The sequence below is a fragment of the Rhinopithecus roxellana genome, chromosome 1, assembly GCF_007565055.1.
Source record: "Rhinopithecus roxellana isolate Shanxi Qingling chromosome 1, ASM756505v1, whole genome shotgun sequence".
Classification (NCBI taxonomy): Eukaryota; Metazoa; Chordata; class Mammalia; order Primates; family Cercopithecidae; genus Rhinopithecus; species Rhinopithecus roxellana.
The window spans coordinates 68,886,730-68,902,883 of NC_044549.1; positions in this window are offsets into that span (position 1 = coordinate 68,886,730).

Sequence of the window (16,154 nt, forward strand, 5' to 3'; positions counted from 1 at the left end):
AAGACCCACTTAATCCTCTTATATAGATGTGATGATGGTGAGTGGAAGGAATACAAGCCAAAAGAACAGGAAAGGAATGCTTGAATCTGAGGTCTTAGAGAATATAAGAACAATTGTGGAAGTAACAATTGTGATAATAATGAAGATTTACAGAAAAAGCAGCTAGAGGTGGGTGGATCATGAGGTCGGAAGTTTCAGACCAGCTTGGCCAACATGGTGAAACCCTGTCTCTATTAAAAATACAAAAATTAACTGAGCATGGTGGCAGGCACCTGTAATTCCAGCTACTCAGGGGCTGAAGCAGGAGAATCGCTTGAAACCGGAAGGTGGAGGTTGCAGTGAGCTAAGATCGTGCCACTGCACTCCTCAACAAGAGCGAAACTCTGTCTCACACAAAAAAAAAAAAGAAAAAAAAAGAAAAAGAAAAAAGCAGCTAGAATTTATACACACCCTCCCACATTCATATATTTAGATAAATATACTAAAGGTGATTAGGTTATGTATAAGGAGAAAAAGAATGGAAAAATAAAAGATATTTGCTTTATAGGAATGAGTATAGATAAGATGATTGTGTATAGCCCAAATACATGTGGGGACCTCATGTGGTCTGGAGTTTATGCAAAGTCACATTCTAAGAAGCACAGTTTCAGCATAGAGAGGTATTGAAAAGAAATCCCCATCCTTACTTGTGCCTCCTGAAGATGTTAAAGGAACTCCATCTATATTATTCAGCAACACTTATCCCAAGTTCCTTCCTACATTTCCCTGAATACCAAATCATCAAACTCTTAAGTCCAAGCTTAATGGCTTTTCTTCCACTAGTTTTATTTTATTTTATTTTATTTTTTTTTGAGACTGAGTCTCTCTGTTGCCCAGGCTGGAGTACAGTGGAACAATCTCGGCTCACTGCAACCTCCACCTCTTGGGTTCAAGCGATTCTCCTGCTTCAGCCTCCCGAGTAGCTGGGATTACAGGCGCATGCTGCCACACCCAGCTAATTTTTGTATTTTTAGTAGAGACGGGGTTTCACCATGTTGGCCAGGCTGCTCTCGAACTCCTGACCTCAAATGATCCACCCACCTCAGCCTCCCAAAGTGCTGGGATTACAGGCGTGAGACACCGTGCCTGGCCTCCAGTTCTTTATTAGGCAAGTTCATTCTACTAATCTCTCATTTGCCTCTTGGATCTGCTTCTTGCTTGCAATTCTGTTTCATAAAAGATAAGGAAACGAGAGTCGTCGGGACTTGCTTTCAGTGGGTGGATAATGATGGGGAGCTGAGGGGGGTGGGTATTAGAAACAAACTCCTATAAGGAAAGCCCCCATGGAAGGTCTTGGCTCGCTCCAGTCTCAAGCTGGAAGTCAGCAGAATCCCTGTGGTTCGTAAAGAGGTTCCTCTTCCTCCTCCAACAGCCTCTGTTATCATGCCCTTGGTTGCAGAAGGAGCTTTTCTCAGACTTATGAACAGTAAAACTGGAGCATGGAGCCAGGTTATAATTGTTACCCAGGGGCAATTCAGATGCAGTGGGCCCTAGGGAGTACCACTCCTGGTCCTGTGAAGCAGCTGCCTCCTCAGCCAGCGCTTTCCCACAAAAGTTTCATAAAAGCTCTTTATTACATAATTATACTTCTGTGTCTTGTAGTTATGTGAGGTAACTACTTGCAATTAGCATGTTTAATTAGCAAATTAGGTGTTATAATCACAATACGGAGCAAAATTTGTCATGAAATTGGAGTTCATAAACAAATGGCTTTTTTCTTTAAGGAGGGGAAAAAAAACCTTACGAAATCAATGTAAACCTTCAGTTTTGGTGGATAGTGAGATTTAATTTATGTTGAGCGCTAAAAGGGGAGCTTTCCATCTGTCTCCCAGATGGAGCCTGCTTTCCCCCTTTAGCTGGGAATTAGTCACTGTGGTGTGTAACTGTCCCCTTTGTCACTCCTGGGCTGTGCTGGGTTTTCTCTCTAGGGTAGACGTGGAACTGACTTGCCTGGAGACACGTGTTGTAGAGTGTCGGTGCTCAACTGGTCCAGTTCATTCTGTGCAAGAGATGCTTAGTGTGCCCTACTGTGTGCTAGGCACTTTGAGGTGATGGAGATGAGTTAAGTGGCTTAATTTGGGAACCAACTTCTAAATATATTGGAAACAGATAGAGGAATGTAGAGAATGCTGGGGGAGTGCAGAGGAGGGAGTCATTAATCAGTGGGCAATTGAGGTAGCCACTTTGATGTGGCATTTCCCAGGAAAAAAAAGGTATATTCAAACCATCCAACCAAACCAAGGTGTGAATAATTTGTTCAGACCCTTCTATGTATCCCTATGCCACAGTTCTTAACGTGGAGTTCAAAGACCTCCCCTACCACTTCTGTAATTGGGCTTGATTGTCTTCTGGGCCTTGCTTCATTCTCTTTGAGGACAGGTGATGAGTTTATCAATCTTGTGACCATGTACGTTTTGAAATTATAGGTCAAATTTTATGGATTTGCATTGTTTTGTAGAAAAAGCACATGGATTTATCTATATTGATGTGGCATATTTCCAGTGGTGTCTGTGACCCACAAAATATTAACACTACTGACTCCTATAGTTGGCCCTTGAACAACATGGAGATGAGGCACGCTGAACCCTGGTGCAGTCTAAAATCCATATATAACTTTTGACTCCTGGCAGAATTGAATTACTAATAGCCTACTGTTGATCGGAAGCCTTGCTGATAACATAGACAGTAGATTAATACATATTTTGCAGGTTATATGTATTATATACTGTATTCTTACAATAAAGCAAGCTAAAAAAAAAGAAAATGTTATTCAGAAAATCATAAGGAAGAGAAAATATATTTGCTACTCAATAAATGGAATTAGAGTATGACAAAGGCTATCATTCTCATTGTCTTCACATTGAGTGGGCTGAGGAGGAAGAAGAAGAGGTGTCAGTCTCACTGTCTCAGTGGTAGCAGAGGCAGAAGAAAACTTACGTATAATTAGACTTGTAGAGTTCAAACTCATGCTGTTCAAGGGTCAACTATATTGACAAATTATGTATATATATATTCATTAATTTCACAAATATAATCTATGAGATAGAGATAGGGACACAACTCCTACCTTAAAGTTACCAGGGACAACAAAAAAACATAAAGATTGCAGAGATGGCCAGTTGACCAAAGCATGTACTCTCTTTCCATACAGTAGCACTGTAGTTAGGAAGCAGCCAGGGATGTTTTTCAACCCTACTTGCATCTAAGCATAGCCACATGCCTAAATCTTGCCAATGGAACATGAATGATGCAATGTGTGTCACTTTCAATCTGACCAGGATAAAAAATATGTCTTATTTATTCACCCTTTTTTTCTCTTCTGCAATGACCTTGGGAGCTATGTGTTGAAGATGGTAGTCACAAGATGTAAGGAATCTGGGTTTATCCATGCCCAAGTGGAAGGCTGCTTTTTGAACATCTATACTGTTCAGGTTCAATGTACAATTGTTTAAACCAAAAATAAATGTATACTGTAGTAATCATGAATATTTTTGTGTTTCTATGTCATAGAAACTAAGGTTTACTTACCTTATGCAAAAGGCAGGTTCAACAGAATGTGGTGTTATGATGATGCTAAATGCAATGGGACAGTAGAAGATGAAGACAGAAAATTAAGGAAAGCATCTAAAGCGGAACAAAGTGTAAGCAATGCCTCCATGACGAGTAGATACCAAAGTAAAGGGCTCACAGTAGGTCCTACCGGGTGGCAGAAAGTGGGAGACAGAAGGTGAACATTTCAAGCAGAGAGAACAACACAGGCAAACTCCTGGAAGTGCGAGTGAGTGAAGTGGCTCAATATGGCTGGAGTAAGTAATGGTATAGGGTTGGAGGTTAGATAAATACACAAGGTATTCTTAGATCTTGAAGGAGTTTAGACTTGACTCAAAGGACAAGAGTCATGAGCTATAAAGGAAAATTACATAATTGGATTTGGGCTTTTGAAAGATAACTCTAGTTGCTGTGCAAAGGATGAAGGGGACAAGACTAGATTAGATGCAGGGTGCTTAATGCAAAGAAAATATTTTAAACCCGGTGATTAAAGCCAGCAGCACAAACTGAGGAAGAGGTAATGGGAACAGAGAGAACTGACAGGATTTGAAAATGACTAGATAAGAGAGAAAAGGGATACACAGTCGTCCCTCAGTATCTATAAGGGATTGGTTTCAAGACCTTCCCTCCTGATCCTTCACCCCCCACCAATACTCAAGTCCCTGATATCATATAACCTATACACATCCTCCTGTATACTTTAATCATCTCTAGATTACTTATAACACCTAATACAATGTCTACACGTCATGTCATTTGTATGGATTCAACATAGTACTTGGCATGTGGCAAATTCAAGTTTTGCTTTTTGTAAGTTTGTGGAATTTTTTTGGTTCCAAATATTTTCAATCTGTAGTTGGTTGAATTCATGGATCTGGAACCTCCAGAAGGCCAAGCATGTGGAACTAGAACCAGAGATAAATGCCAGGATAGGAAAGGGCAGAGAGCTCAGAATATATAACGATGGTGCCAGTCTTGGTTTGCTATTAGGTTGGTTCATGGGTTTTATCTTAGTAGGTTTATTTACCTATAAAATGGGCAAACTAGTTTGCAGGGTTTTTGTCAGGATAAAATAAGACCCAGCATATGGAAGTATTACATAACTCAGCAATGCTTTATAAAGGGAAGTTTCTTGGCTACAGATAAAGTCTACATAACCCTTGTCCAAATATCTCATCCCCAGGAATCTGAGCATTGGAGTATCTTTAAGACTCTTTAAAGGTGAAGTTTTAGAGGTTCTACATGGAGAAGAATCACTTTCTACTCTGGTAGATCAACCTCATAGGTATGGGGAGGGTGGTATCTCCCCCAGTGAGCCAACTATTTCCCTCAGAATGAGTCATAGAGGCCTCAGAGTGGTTCGGCTTTCCTTAGTACTACCGCATTTGGAGACATCATATGTCTGTACGTCTTTGGGAGTCATCTTTCTTTCTGGTATAGCCCCTGAAGCCCTGCATTTGTAGCTTCCTCCAACCACTCAAGTCATCTCAGTCTTTTGCTACTAAGGATAATAAGAAGTTCTCTGTAATAAAGATCAGTATTCTTAAGTTTCCTCATTTCTTACAAAAAGCACTATGGCCTCTAGATAGTTGGACAGTTCAGAATGATTCCTTATTTTTTAAGTCATAAATGGCTTCTTTGTGAGCACAGGGTAGAAACACTAGACTCTCAAAAACCACTTGCCAGGCAGTTCTCACTGTCACATAACGTATCTATAGTGTAATCGTTTTCCTTGATTCCTGATAATAGCTGGGTTCTCTGTACTATATTTCACAGTTAATGATAAAGACACTGAGTTCATTTCTGAAAAACAGAACTACCTCTGCATAACTTGTAAGATTTAAATATTTAGCTCTGTCTGACAGGCATAAACACTCGCCATATTCCTACACATCTGAACCTTGGAGAGAATTCTTTTTTTTTTTTTTTGAGACGGAGTCTCGCTCTGCCACCCAGGCTGGAGTGCAGTGGCCAGATCTCAGCTCACTGCAAGCTCCGCCTCCCGAGTTTACGCCATTCTCCTGCCTCAGCCTCCAGAGTAGCTGGGACTACAGGCGCCCGCCACCTCGCCCGGCTAGTTTTTTGTATTTTTTAGTAGAGACGGGGTTTCACTGTGTTAGCCAGGATGGTCTCGATCTTCTGACCTCGTGATCCGCCCGTCTCGGCCTCCCAAAGTGCTGAGATTACAGGCTTGAGCCACCGCGCCCGGCGGAGAGAATTCAAATATATCTCTTGAATCAGATTGACAGCCTTTTTTTGGACCTAAAGAAACTCGATTTAAACAATTTTTCTTAAATGTACTTTCCAAGGCAGACAATTTTTCTTGAATGTACTTTCCGAGGCTTGGTTAGACAACTTGGTGGGTGGCAAGTCATTGGAGTTCATAGCAGAATGAATCTTTGATTGAAATACCTGGGTCCAAGATAAAAAAGAGAGCAGTTCATACAACACAGCAGCTGGTATTATAAACTCCTTGCATAAAAAACAATTTGCAACATGTATAGATGTCTCATTAGCACTTTTGGAACAATAAACTTTTCATTTGATTGCACCATTTTAAATGTTTGATGGAGTATATTGTGCTGCCTAATTTAGCTGTTCTTGAATGGCAGCATGGATGATGTTCCCCATTTGCATTTGCAGTTCGTCAAGTGCCTGCCATTCTCCTGTAATGAGAAATGTTTCCAGAAGGGAAAGATAAGATATGGGGTGAAAGGTAGTGGACTGTCAAAAAGCATTGCAGGCATATGCAAGATGGTAGGCCCCAGGCAGACAACACTGGAGTCCAGGCTGGGCAGCTCTCTTGGAGGCAGGTTCTGCCTGGCTTTCCCCCAGAAGCCAGCGGTAAAGCATCTATTAATACCTACAAGGGGGACTGGAATGGGCTGTGGTTTTTCTGTCCAGCATGTATTCCCATCTCCTTTCTGGTAACACTGCCTCCTTTCCCTTGGGAAACTTCTCCACCAGTACAGGTGGTCTTTGTGGGACAGTCAATTGTAGCATCCTCTCTCTCCTCCAAACACATCTGGAGTGGGCATATACACCAGGTAGACCAGTCTGAGTATACTTTTCCCTCTCAGAACAATGATTGGCTCAGGAACAGGCATGTGACCAAAGTCAGACCAATCAGATTCTGTCCCCAGACTTTACCAAGCTAGTTGCAGAGATAGCTTGTGCTTGTTTTTGGCTGAAAAGATGTAAACATATATCAACAGCCATCTTTCTCACAATGTGGAAAGGGCCTCTCTGAGGCAGGAGGGGACAAGATGAGTATATATAAAAAAGCAGCACCTAGACAGATATAGAGAGAGTGTCCTAGAGCACTCATTCTCTAAGTGTCTGCATCCAGGAAAGAAATCTACCCTTGGACTCCCCAGGTATATAAGCTCATACATTCTATTTCTTCTGTCTCTCGATGTAGCTGTTTTGACTTGGGTTTTTGTCAGTTGAAATAAAAGAGTTCTGATGAATACAGTTATAAAAAATGCAATTACAATGAAGAAATGAACTAAAATTATCCATAACTTATTCTACCAAGACCCATGTCTAGGAACTACTCATGCTAGCTTTTTGTAGCTAGCATATGTAACATAATTACTTATAGCATACATTTTTTATGAGAGTGATAAAAATCACATTAGGGTAAAGTCAGCAAAGAGGTCATTTTTCCCCCCATGTGTAGAGGGAAATTGTGTTTAAATATTGGAGTGAGAATGCCATCATCCGTAGCCATAACACGCACAGTTGTATATGGCAACATCCTCTTAGACATAGGCAAAAAGTTATCTTTCAAAGTGAAGGGATATTATGGAGAAAAATTATCCCTTTCTCAACACTTGTATCCTGCTCTTCATTTGAAGTCTCAATTTCCTATCATTTCTATTTTTTAAAAAATAACAGCTTTACTGAGCTATATTTCACATACTGTATAACCTGCCTATTTAAAGTGTACATATGATTCAATGATGTTTAATATGTAATATTTACAGAATTGTGCAAGGGTTAACACAATCAGTTTTTAGAGCATTTTCACCACTCCAAAAAGAAACTCTGTGCCCTTTGGCAATCCTTCTCCAGGAGCCCCTCCCTTCAACCCCCGGCTACCACTAATCTGCCTTTTGTCTCTATGAATTTCTTTATTCTGAAATTTCATATAAATGGAATACTGAAAGAAAAATAAAAACCTTGGGACCCCAAACTCGCTATGCTAAGGGGAAAAGTCAAGCTCGAGAACTCAGTCACACCAAACTGCCTCCCATTTTGCTCCTAAATAGATAACTATGAAGATAAAAGGCTGTATACCTCCCTCACGATTTGCTCACAAGAAAACTCCTTGTGGACCCCAAGATCTTTACATAAAAACAGTTCTGTTGAATTTTGCCCATGATGGTGTACATTAACAGCTTATCCTCACAGGCATGGGACAAAGGACTGAACTAGAAGTCATCCCTCTGCTCATCTGAGACAAATGTATATTTGATTCCTCTACTCTCTATTTTATCTTATGTAAAAATGCAGATTCACTGAGCATGAGACAAATGCATAATTATTTGTCTACCTCCTCCTTTCAAAGTAAAATGTGGACTCATTGAATGCTGATCAAAGACTCAAAAGAATGTAACTGCTTGCCCCTTTTATCTACCCTCCCCTTTTTTTTCCCTTTCATGTTTTCCTACTGCCTGCTCTTTCCCCTTTAAATATTGAAGTCCCCAGTCTCTCTTTGGAAAAAGCATGGACCACAGATGTTATTGTGGTTTTGTGTTCCTTTTTCCCTAGGGTATCCTCAACCTTGGCAAAATAAACTTCTAAATTAATTGAGACCTGTCTCAGATACTTTTTGGGTTGTAGAATCATGTAATGTGTGTTCTTTTGTGACTGGCTTCTTTTGCTTGATGTCATATTTTCAAGGTTCATCTATTTAGTATCAGTAGCCATGCGGTTTTACAGCAGAATAATATTCTATTCTACGGGCATACCACATTTTGTTTATCAATTCATTCACTCATAGACTTGGATTGTTTCTACCTTTTGGCTATTTTGTTATGAATGTTCAGTATAATGTTTGTGTGGACATGTGTTGCATTACCCTTGGGTATATACCTAGAAATGGAAATGCTGGGTCATATGGTAACTCCTTTTTTTTTTTTTTTTAACTTTTTGAGAAAATGTCATCCTGTTTTCCAAAGCTACACCATTTTTTATTCCCACCTGAACTGTATGAAGCTTCCATTTTTTCTCCATTCTTGTCAGTACTTATGTCATTTTGATTATTGCTCTCCTAGGAGGTATGAAGTGATATCTCACTGTGGTTTTGATATGTATTTCCCTGATGGCTAATGAAGCTGACCTCTTTTCATGTGCTTTGTGGCCATTTATATATTTCCTTTGGAGGAATGTCTATTCAGATCATTTGCTCATTTTAAAATTGAGTCTGATCACTTTGATAGCAGTAGCAAGAGTACATTGGTGAAAGGACTTCTTCAGAATCCCCCATTCTAGGAATGTAAGTAAAGATCCCTGTTAGTAGCTGATTGGGCATTAAGGAAGAGGGGTGCATCTAGGTTCATTCTCAGGTAACTGGATGGGTAGTGGTGTTATATTTAGAGATGGAGAATAATATGCAAGGTAGAATTTAGAACTATAGGTTCTAATCCTGATGCTGCCACTACTAGCTATGTAACTTTGGACAAATTAATTTCTCTTTGCCTCCATTTCAATATCTGTAAATTGAGGCTAGTAATAGTGCCTATCTCATACAATTAATGTAAAAAGTAAATGATTTAACACACATAAAACACTTAGAACTGTGTGTGTTTATCATTATTTGCTTTCTACTTCTTCCTCTCCATCATCTTCTTTGATATCATCATCATCATCATCATAATCGAGAATGCAGGAGGGAAGAGGAATTTAAGAGAAGGTACATAATCTGTTGATACATTCCATTTTGGGCGTGCTCATTGGAGTACCTGTGGACATTCAGTTAGAGACATCTAGCAGTTAAGTGGATGAGGAGCCAGTAACCAAAGCTGGTGGTTATAAAGTAGGAAAACTCTAGTGATGGTGCTGTGTAGGAAATTAAAGGAGTAGAATGTTTAATAAATGGGGTAGTCTACAATATTAAACACTCTATAAAGTTCAGATAATACAGGGGACTAGTGAGCCTATTGAACTGAGTAATAAAGAGCTTGCTGGTAGCATTTAGTGGAGCATTTTCAGAGAAGGGGGTCTCTTTCACTTAGCCAATGACTACATTGAAGCTGGAGGCTTCAATGTGGTTTTCTCTGGTAGGGAAGAAAGTAATTGGGTAGTGTTAACAATTCAAAGACCCGAGTCCCACATGGGTACTTCTTTCCTTTCAGGCTGTCAACACAAGAAGCTTATGTCTAAGGAAGAATCATTGGCAGAATGGGAAATAAGGTCAGGGCTTGGCAAGTACTCAGTTCCAATGGGGGCTTTTCTGGTAAAATCAAATTGGAGCATGAATCTGAACATGTAGCCTGGCACCTTGGACTTAAGCTTCTTACCCTTGTCATATTGAAGCAAGAAGTGGTGGGAAGAGTGCCTTCACAGACTGGGGGCAGGACATGAAGAAGGAAATGAGACATAGTTGCATTCCTGACAAGGCACAAGCATTCCACTCACTTATAAAATATGGGCCAATAAGCATCTGCACAAGCAGCCCTTCTTCTGTTGGGAGGGCCAAATATTCCTTCATGATCCAACTTTTGGAGTCATTCCAGAAATTTGACTTGAGGGGACCAACTTCCTCCCTTCTTGGGCAGTTTGAGTGGAAGTTGGGGGTTACCAGGGTATATATGTCAGAGGATGTGATTTCCACATTTAACATGTGATTCACAAAAACAATATTTTGTTGATCTTTTAAGAAGCTTATAATTGTAGAACACTTGGAAGTTATACTCTTCATAGAACACCATGAAATATTGATACATTTAATTTTAGGAATAATTTTAAGGAGAAAATGTGGCTCTATTATATGTCACAATGTAAAATCATAACCACAAACTCACATATCCATAAAAAATCATGCTGCTGAATTAAGAGTGATTGGCTGTTTGCATTAACTTTTGCTTGATACTTATTCATTACATTTGTTATCAGCTAGCACTCACCAGCAGACAAGCAGTAGCAGGTGCAAAAACGGCTCAAAAATTTTGGCAAAAAGCTTAAAATTGTGAAAATTTTATCCATTAAGTTATATTTTCTGGAAATTGCAACACCCCTGCAATTATTCCAATTTAGTGATGGAACATATCCGTTTTGCAGACTGAGAATCTCTAAACTAGTTCTAAAAATTTAATACTATAAGTTGTCCCGTACCAGAAAGGCTGTGACTTGTCTATTAACAGATACTATATTAAGAGCTCATTTTTGCTTTGGTAGGGGGCTGAGAGGCTACAGTTTAGCTGTTTGCACTTTCCATTTCCTGTTACCAAATGCAAATTAACTATTCAACTCTTTTTCCTTTCTAACATTAACTTTCCAAAATGTTTGTGCTGTATACAAAATGGTATCTATCCAGAAAAGAGGTAAGAGTGATGAAGTGTGAGTAGTCTCTCTTCTGAGAGCTTCTGACTATTACTTTCTCCTAAATTGTTCATGGCATAAATTTCCTATCCCCATTATAATATAAGCATTGGGGCCGGGCATGGTGGCTCACAACTGTAATCCCAGCACTTTGAGAGGCCGAGGCGGGTGGATCTCTTGAGGTCCAAAGTTCGAGACCAGCCTGGCCAACATGGTGCAACCTCGTCTCTACTAAAAATATAAAATAACTGGGCGTGGCGGCACACAACTGTAATCCCAGCTACACGGGAGGCTGAGGCAGGAGAATCACTTGAACCCAGGAGGGGGAGGTTGTAATGAGCTGAGATTGCTCCAGTGCACTCCAGCCTGGGCAACAGAGCAAGACTCTGCCTCAAAAAGAAAAAAAAAAAAAAAAGGAATATAAGCATTGGGGCAGGTCTCTGTATTATTAACTGCTGTATCTCCAGCATCTACAATGGGACCAGAGCATAGTACATGCTTAATACGCTTCACTGAATCTGAAGTTCTCATAGAAGTGTTGTATTTAGGATGGTATGACTTTTGGTGTAAGACATACTTGGATTTGATCTCAGCTTACTGTCTTAGGCAATAAATGTAATGTCTCAAAATTTATTTACACATCTGTTAAACTGAGACAACTATACTTAGCTTTTATAGCTGAGGATCGAGAATTACTCTAAGTATAATATTAATATCATGACTTGCACATAGGATTTAATTAATAAATGGAAGTTATTGTTATTCCAGACTGTAAATTATATGTCTTGCAATTTTATATACTTACCAAATTGCATGATAATAAAGCAGTGTGGATTTATTTTATTACGATACAATTTTGACAATTTAGTGTTTCATGTTTTTAAAAACTATGTAAATTTCCTTATTAACACATTTTAGCTATTAGCAGTCCACAGAGTGAGAACAAATTTCTTACATCTAATTTAATCCTCACTTGTTAAAAGTTAAAAATGGCTGGGTGGCCAGGTGTGGTGGCTCAAGCCTGTAATCCCAGCACTTTGGGAGGCCGAGACGGGCGGATCACGAGGTCAGGAGATCGAGACCATCCTGGCTAACACGGTGAAACCCTGTCTCTACTAAAAAAATACAAAAATCTAGCCGGGCGAGGTGGTGGGCGCCTGTAGTCCCAGCTACTGCGGAGGCTGAGGCAAGGCTGGGTATGGTGGCTTACACATATAAACTCAGTCCTTTGGGAGGCAGGAGGATCATTTGAGGCCAGGAGTTCGAGACCAGGCTGGGCAACATAGAAAGCACCCCTATCGCTACGAAAAATAAAAATAAAACAATTAGCTGGGTATGGTAGCCTGTGCTTGTAGTCAGTCCTAGCTACTTGGGAATCTGAAGTGGAAGAATCTCTTGAGCCCAGAAGTTTGAGGTTACAATGAGCTATGATGAGACTGCTGTACTCCAGCCTGGGTGACAGAGCAAGACATTGTTTCTCAAAAATAAAATAAAGTAAAATAAAATAAAAATTAAAAAAAAAAAACTCAAAGAACTTTGTCAAAGAAACTAAAAATTATTAGGTTACAGAATGAGCAAAAAGCTCATGAAATGCACTATTTTAATGGAAATCACTTTTTGCTCTCCTGTATTGATGCAGACTTTATTAATTAACACCACTAGATTCTCTATGATTATCATTTAAGCAAAACCAATGGGCCCTGGATTTGACAGTCAGTTTTCTAGGTTGATTTTTCTATAAAAAGAACTACTGTGAACTATTTCTACAATGGAACCATTGACTTACCATTTACATATCAAAGTAAATGAAATAAAGGTATATGAAATTCTTAACAAGGTCATACCTTTAGGATCATAAGGGAACAGAAACCATTGGGGCATTCATTCAGAGCTAAATTTCAGAATTTGGATGGGTCTTAAGATAATAAAAATGGTAGGCTGGGCATGGTGGCTCATGCCTGTAATTCCAGCACTTTGGGAGGCTGAGGTGGGAGGATCACCTGAGGTCAGGAGTTCGAGACCAGCCTGGCCAAAATGGCGAAACCCCATCTCTACTAAAAATACAAAAATTAGCTGGGTGTGGTGCTGGGCGCCTGTAATCCCAGCTAGTTGGGAGGCTGAGTCAGGAGAACCGCTTGAACCCAGGAGGTTGAAGTGAGCCTAGATGGTGCCATTGCACTCCGGCCTGGGCAACAAGAGTGAGACTCTGTCTCAAAATTAAATAAAAATAAATAAATAAATAAATAAATAAATAAATAAATAAATAAAGTTAATAAAAATGGTAGCACTCTCCTTGACCACGAGGTGAAGCTATTTTTTCTGTTTGTAGTAACGCTTTAGATGGATCAAGGCTAACCATTCCCTCTTGCTGTCATAGCATAAGCACCCTGGACTTGAATAGGTTTAGTTGTGAGTGTATTATCATCTTCTCAATACAGATAATATTAAATGTCACCCCAGCCTGAAATTAGGGAGAAAGAGTAAATATTAATCACAAAGATGAGCCTGGGAATATAATTTTGGAGGCGAGCTGGTCTTAGGACTTGGCCCAATTTATGCAACCTGAATGAATCTAAGGACATTTGTAACATGTAACTTCCTCAATGTAAATTCTATAACTTCCAAATTTCTAGCATTGAAGATGATCTGATCAATTCCAGTGGTTCCTGTTTAAAGTGTAAGTAATTCATTTGTCCTTTAAAGAAATATTTATTGAGCACCTGCATTACATCAGGCACTGCTGATACAGCAGCGCACAATGATCCTGGAATGATTAACATATTAGCTCACTGATGCCTTAGTATGAACCTATTTATCAGAAAGTTCCCTCTATAGAGACTGAGAGGAGCAAGTGGAAAAGAGAAAACCTAGAAACTTTAGAAGATGGAGATAAGAATGAATAGATTAAACAGAACTTTTGGTTTTAAGTTATAGAATGCAATCTGAACTATCTCAAAAAATTACCTTGTTCAAAAAACCGGCTTTTGGTTTTGGTGATTTGCTCTATTATATTTTTGTGTTTAATTTTATGGGTTTCTGCTCTAATTTTAATTATTTTTTCTTCTGCTTGTTTTAGGCATACATTGCTCTTCTTTCTCTAGTTTGCTAAGGTGGAAGCTTAGCTTATAAATTATAGATTTTCCTCTTTTGTAATATATGCATTTAATGTTACAGAGTTCCACTTACGCACTGCTATACTGCATTGTATAAATTTGGTAAGTTATATTGTCTTTTTCACTTAGTTCAAAGTACTTTAACATTTCTCTTGACACTTCTTTGATCCACATGTTACTTAGCAATGTGTTTAATTTTAAGCTATTTGGGGATTCTCTAGTCATGTTTCTGTTATTGATTTCTAGTTTATTTTCATTGTGGTGTGAGAACATGCTTTGTATGATTTGTATAAATTTGTTAAGGTGAATTTTATAGCACAGAATGTGGTCTATCTTGGTTAAAGTTCCATGTGAGCTTGAGAAGAAAGTATATTTTACTGTTGCTGAATAGAGTAATCTATAAATGTCAATTAGACAAAGTTGATTGATAGTGGTGTTCAGGTCATATATATCCTTACTGATTTTCTGCCTGCTTGATCTATGCATTATTGACAGATGGGTGTTGATATTTCTAACTATACTAAATTTGTCCATTTCTCCTTTCAGTTCTGTCAGTTTTTGCCTCATGTATTTTGACAGTCTCTTGTTAGGTGTATATATAGTAAGGATGGTTATGTCTTGGACAATTGACCCCTTTATCATTATGTAATTGGCTTGTCTCTCATAATTTTTCTTGTTCTGAAGTCTGCTTTGTTTGAAATTAATACAATGATGGTAGCTTTCTTTTAATTAGTGTTAGCATGGTATCTCTTTATCCATCCCTTTTCTTCTAAACTATTTGTGTCTTTATAGTTAAAGTGGGTTTCTTATAGACAACATATAGTTGGGTCTTGTTTTAATTTTATTTTTGTTTTTTAATCCACTTTATCAATCTATGTCTTTTAATTGGTATATTTAGACCATTCGTATTTAAAAGTGTTTACTGTTATAATTTCTACCAGGTTTGTAAGTGTGTTCTATATATTGTATTTGTTCTTTATTACTCCAAACCCCATTTTCTGCCTTCTCTGGTTATAATTGAACATTTAATATGACTCCATTTTATCAATCTCTTAGCAAGTAAATTCTATTTTTGTTTGTTTGTTTGTTTTTGTTTTTTGAGATGGAGTCTTGCTCTGTTACAGGGCTGGAGTACAGTGGCATGATCTGGGCTCACTGCAACCTCTGCCTTCCAGGTTCAAGCAATTCTCCTGCCTCAGCCTCCTGAGTAGCTGGGATTACAGGCATGTGCCACCACACCCAGCTAATTTTTGTATTTTTAGTAGAGATGGAGTTTCACCATGTTGGCCAGGATGATCTCGATCTCTCAACTTTGTGATCCGCTCCCCTCGGCCTCCCAAAGTGCTGGGATTATAGGCGTGAGCCACTCACTGCACCCAGCTGTAAATTCTAATTTTTAAAAAGCATTTCTTAGTGGTTGCCCTAGAGTTTACAATGTACTTATTAAAAAGTTTTAAATATTTTTGGTAAAATATATATAACATAAAATTTATAATTTTAACCATTTTTAGGTGTACAATTCAGCAGCAATAAGTACATTAACATTGCTGTGTAACCATACAGAATTTTTTCATTTTTTTTCAAAATGAAGCAGTATATCCATTATGCAATATGCATTTTAAATCTAAATTCACCTCCAAATAACACTATACTCTTCTTGTGTAGTGCAGGCAATTTGTAATAGAGTACTCCCAATTAGTTCCTCCTGTCCTTTGTGACAGTGCTGTCATTCATTTCCCTGATCCACATGATATAATAACTAGTAGACTGTTACTTTTATTTATTTTTCAAAAATAAATCATATATATACAGTATATATTTAAGGTATACACATATATAAGGTTATGGGATATATATATATATGTATATATATTAAAGTGGTTACTATAGTGAAAGAAATTGCTA